This window comes from Trichosurus vulpecula, chromosome 4, assembly GCF_011100635.1.
Source record: "Trichosurus vulpecula isolate mTriVul1 chromosome 4, mTriVul1.pri, whole genome shotgun sequence".
NCBI lineage: Eukaryota > Metazoa > Chordata > Mammalia > Diprotodontia > Phalangeridae > Trichosurus > Trichosurus vulpecula.
Genome location: NC_050576.1, coordinates 377,947,412 through 377,953,198, shown reverse-complemented (window position 1 = coordinate 377,953,198; position 5,787 = coordinate 377,947,412). Strand labels below are relative to the sequence as shown.

Genomic DNA, 5,787 nt, shown 5'->3' with positions numbered 1-5,787 from the left:
GACAACCAGTACTGAGACCCAGATCCAAGCAGTACAAAGCAGGAGAATCCTGCCTCAGCACTAGCAAAGAGATTCCTGCAGTCCTGGTCTGATCAGCCACTTGATTCCCCACACTGTTTGTGTGCCTGAAGCTCAGGAAGCATCCTCGCTGATGATGTTGTTGCTAGTCCTGCTGCTGCTGCTCCTGCAGTCACCTCCACTGCTCCAGGGCTTGGAACAGACCATGCACTCTTCTCATCCAGGTCCAAAAATTTTCCCACTGACCTGCTATGTTGTCTTTGGTGTTTGTAGGTTGAGAAGTCTGGAAACCGCCACTGCTCAGTGATTCAGGGCCCTGAGGCCTGCTCTGCCCAGTCTTCTCTGGCCTGGTCTGCCTTGGTGTGGCCCATGCTTGGCTGAGATAGACCATTCCCAGTAACCATCCAAGTCATCTTGGCCTGGAGACATGGGTTCTATATCTCTAGAATTTGTTTAGAGTCATTTTTTACAGGTGTTTGGAGGGATCTGGAGGAGAGCTCAAGCAAGTCCCTGTTTTCACTCACCATCTTGGCTCTGCTTCCCCCAATATTTTTCCTTAATTTAAATCTTTATTCTTCTCTTCCTTTTAAAGTTAGTATAACACTCAGACCTTTGAATAGACATTCCTATAGAATATTTATTCCTAAATCATCAAATTCAAATGAAAGGTAAATAAATTATAATGTTTCAGCTGCTAAGTATGATTCATCGCAAGCCAAATGTAACTGTCTTCTGATGAATTAATTCATTAATTTCTGTAAAATTCTAGAAATACATTCTTCTTTAAATCTGAGAGAAAGCAAACTTTTCCCTATTCTTAATTATGGCTGTGTTATAAACTTATGACTATTGGCAGTCTTACATAGGAAATTCATGCAATGGATTGCACTAATAAAATTTGAAATAAAGATGAGTCTGAGGTAGACAATGAACAAAGTAGCCCATAAGTTCTTTACAGGACTTATCATTACTTGTTTCTATCATATCTTTCTAGTTTATTTGCACATGGCAGCTACAAGTTGTGTAAAATTATTTATATGAAATTATAAACAGGCCAGCTTTTGACATGGTAGAAGAGAATGTAATTTATTTTACTTGATGGCTGCCAATATTTGTATTAATAGTAGCCATAAGGAGAATATTGATTATAACCACAGTGACTATACTGATGATGGTAGTAAGGTTCCTGTCTGTGCTGCTGAGAGTGGTTACCTCAGGGTCTTGCATGCCACTAATTACATCAGCTGTTACTAGGCCAACCTCACCTGCCATCCCTTCCTTGAAACTGTCATCTGGCTTCTGATTGCCTCTGTTTCTTTGATTATCACTAGATCTACTATTGTACTCTTCAACAATCTGAGGGGAATCCCTAGAATGTTTCAGGTATTTTCAGTACTCTGCATTATCTCCTGTGAGTCACTTGGTAAACATCTCTTCAAAATTTGGGAAAGCATCAGGAGTACTAGTCATTCAAAAAATGTCAATGGTTTAGAACTGCCATGCTGTTTAGTTTCCTTTTTTGGGGAAGAAATGTAAGTCTTTCAGAATCAGTCTCCTTCAAAGCAGAGTGTGGCTTTCTTCCTGCTGGCAACAGTCACTCATCCTTGATGTTCCCTGGCATCCAATAGCATGTGGGCCTTTGTTCTTGGGTCACCAACACTAAAATATGTTTTAAACAAAAATCATCTCAACTTTATGTAGAATACACTATCTAATAGCCAGAGCTGTCAAACACATGGCCCACAGGCTGTGTGCCACCCAAAACATTCCTCAGTGACTGAATGGAACTAGATAAAATGTAATTGGGTAATATTTACCAAAGTAAACAGCTAATACTATTATTTGGTTTTCTGAGTCAATATGCAGACCACTGGGATCCTTATTATGGATTAATGACCCCAAGTTTTATTCGAAACTACTATACTGCACCATACTGCTTGCTTCCATAAATTTCTAGTTCTGCTTTCTGGGGCAATGAAGAACAAATTTTTGAAGAACAAGAACAATTTCTCTTCCAAATGAAAACCTTTTGAATAATTTAAAATAGCTTCCTTTTTCTAGATAAAATATCCCCAATTCCTTCAAAAATCCACACATGGCAAAATTTCAGTGCTCCTACTATTTCATTTATAGGCCTTTGGACCATTTTCAGGTAATTTATATTATGTCCTAGGAAAGGTTGTCCAGAATCAAACATAATATAATATATTCTGGCCATAACATATTCTCCCAAACTTTGGGCACTCTACCTCACAGTGCTGACAAAGACACCATTAAATTTTTATGCTCAAGTATTGTGTTGTTGAATCATACTGAGCTTTCAATCCATAGAAATTTCAAGATATTTTTAAAGATGACTTATCTATCCATTGCTCTTCCACTTGGGATGTTGTGAATTTTTTAACCAAGTATTTTTGTTCAGTTGTGTTTCAGTAATATCTAACTCTTTGTGACCCCATTTGGGGTTTTCTTTGCAAAGATACTTGAGTGGTTTGCCATTTCCCTGTCTAGTTCATTTTTGCAGATAAAGAAACTGAGGTAAAGAATTTAAGTTACTAGAAAAGTCAAATAGCTAGTAAGTACCTGAGTCGAGATTTTAATTCATCAAGAAGAAATTTCCTGACTTCAGGCCTGGCACTCTATGCACTGTGCCACCTAGCTATCCTAAGCCAAATAGAGGATTTTACAGTTACGCCTACTAAATTTCCTCTCATTATATTCAAACTAACATCACAGTCTACTGAAATCTTTTTAATGGATTCTAACACTGCCATTCAACATATTACTTATCACTTCACCATGTGACATCAAAATCTGATAAACCTACCAACTATGACTTCAATTGTTGATTTAAAAAATGTTAAAGAGTTAAAGAACAGAAGACCAAAGATCAATACTTCAGACACTCTACAACAGACTCTAAACTAACACAAACCCATGGTGATTAATCTTTGAGTTCAGTCATTTAACCATTTCGAAATCTACCTAAGCTGAATATTGATTAGCCTACCATGTCCACAAGGAAACAGCAAGAGATTGTTGAATGCTTTGATGAAATCTAAGTAAATTAAAATCATATCATTTTCTATCATCTGCCAGTACAATAGCTTTTTAACCAAAGGAAATAAATTTGGTCTTATACAGATACTTCTCATACCAGTACCCATTTCCTGGTCCTTAACATTCACAAATAATCAAGTAGAATTTGTGGCACAGTCAATTGCAGTCTTCCATGAACCTCTTCAACTAGAAGTGCTGAAACATCTCAATCTCTTGTCACATTTGTAGGCTAAACCACAAATAACTTTCTAACCTTAAATGTAATGCATATTTACAAATAAAAATAATGTTAGGGGTTATCATTTTTACCATGCTAGCAATGAAACAAAACAGAAGTAAAGTAAAACAAAGAATAAGAAATAATTTCAAAGAAATTATTTCTTTGAACTCATATTTAGTGCTTTTTAAAAATAATATCAAGTCAAATATGAGGATGATGAAACATAAGATTTTTTAAATTTGTGAACTTACATTTGTGATTTCAAGAATTTTGTAGGACATTAAAATTGATAACTTTTCTACTTAATCTAATTTCATTTCAAATTTTATAACTTTCCTTCATTTGATACTGATATATTACTAGTGTTACTCGTATCACCACACTTAAGGTTACTTTGGAGATCATTATTTGAATAAAGAAAGGAAGGAAAGATTTTAATTTAAGGATCACATGAGCAACTGGAAAAAATAAAGAAGGAAGGAGATTAAGGAATGTTTGTGGGTCCATGTTAAACAGATTGCCTGAAGAGCAGACAAAGAAAGGGAAAAAAAGAGGATAATGACAATATCCAGCAACTATGAGAAAGAAATAAGGAAGTGATAATGAAAAGACCATGTGCTAAATGTTTCTTTCGATTTAGAATAGTGGGATTGGGGGAAAGGAGGAGGTGTTATCAGAAAAGAATTCGGGTGGGGTAATAGAACCAATAAAGTAAGTATGTTGTATCTGTTGATGTCTTAAAATCCAATGGCATCATCTCATATTATCCTTTCCTTTATCTGCGTTTCTTGTGGAATGGCCATCTTCTGAAAATTCCTTTACTTATTTTCTTGATCCCCATCGGATTGCCTTAAATATCACCACTTTTGCTAATTTTCAGGCTCTTTTCATCATCATTCTCTTACCTCTCGCATATAAACATATCAAGTCTCATTCATCCCAAACCAAATCCAAAACCAAACAAGCAACAGTAATGACAACTACAACTCAAGCTACCATTCCTTCAATCTATTATTCTTTTCTTTTCTTCTCTTTCATAGCCCAAACTGAAAAAAAAAACTATCCTATGCTCATTGACTCCATTTCCTTTCCCCTCACTCACTTCTAACAGTTTCTAGTCCGGTTTCTAACATCATCGCCCACCTGAAACTGCTTTTTAAAGATTATCTGTGACAGTTTAATGGTCAAATTAAAAGAAAATTTTTATCAATGCTCATTTTTCATGACCTCCCTGAAACATTTATCATGTTTACTACTCTGTCCTCTTAGATATTTTCTCCTCTCTGAGTTTTTCATGAAACTGCTCTATCTCATATTTTCCTTTCTGAGCACTTCTAAGTCGCCTTTGCTGTGTTTATACCCTGGAGGCTTTATATTGGGTTCTCCTCTCTCTCTCTCTCCACATTCCCTCTTGGTGACCACATCTTCCTGTAATAGTATATATCCAAGACAGGCTTCATTATCATTCTACCTAAAGGCTACATGTCTTCCAAACTTTCCTGTGTCTCTCAAAGCACCATCATTTTTCAAGGTGCATATTTTGACAATTTCAAAATCATTTTTGCTTTCTCTCTTTCCTCATATCCAATTTGTTACCAAATCTCATCAATTCTATTTCTATTTCTTTGATGGAATACTACATTAGATACATAATATTTTGTTTTCCTGCCTCAGTCTACAATCTATCACTCACATAGCTGTCAAATTAATGGTCCTAAAACCAGGTCTGACAATGTCATTCCTTTGCTCAAAAAGTTTCAATGATTTCTTGCTACTTCTAGGATAAAATCCAAACTCCTATGCTTGGTATTTAATGACCTTTATAACTTAGATCAATCCTACTTTGTGGGCTTGTTTTCCATTATTCTTCTTTGTACATACTGCATTAAAGCCAAATATTCCTACTTTCCAAGTGGTATAATGGATAGAACATTGGACCTAGAGTGATGAACACCTGTGTTCAAATCTGTGTCATACTCTTGCTTTCTGTGTCATCCTGGGCAAACCACTTAATCTCTTTTTGCTCAACTTGTATCAACTATAAAGAGGGGTTAATAGCATTGCCAACCAGGGTATTTATGAAGATCAAATAAAATGATGTTTTGAAAGTACTCAGCATAGTTCCTGGCATGTAATGGGAGTTTAAGAAATAAGTTATCTTCTTTCCTTCCTGGTCTTTCAGTGCAACACTGAATCTTCTATCCCTATGCTTCTTGTGAAAAAACAGTATCTCATGTCTATAATTCCCCCTCATCTTTACTTCTTAGAATCCTTAGATTCCTTTAAAGCATCACTCAAGAAATTTGTCAAGGTCTTTCCTGATTATCCTAAAAGCTAATGCTGTCCTGAATATTACCTTGAATTGACTTGCATATACATGAGATTTAGAGATAGAGATAAAAATACAGGTATATACATATATTTGGATATATACTTATATAAATATGTATGTGTTTATATGCATATGATATACTTCTATGTGTGTATTT

At 35.5% G+C, this 5,787-nt stretch overlaps 1 pseudogene; it reads right to left on the bottom strand.

The window, feature by feature from the left end:
• Positions 1-1,135: 1,135 nt before the first annotated feature.
• LOC118845754 lies at positions 1,136-1,488 on the bottom strand (annotated as a pseudogene).
• Positions 1,489-5,787: the final 4,299 nt, after the last annotated feature.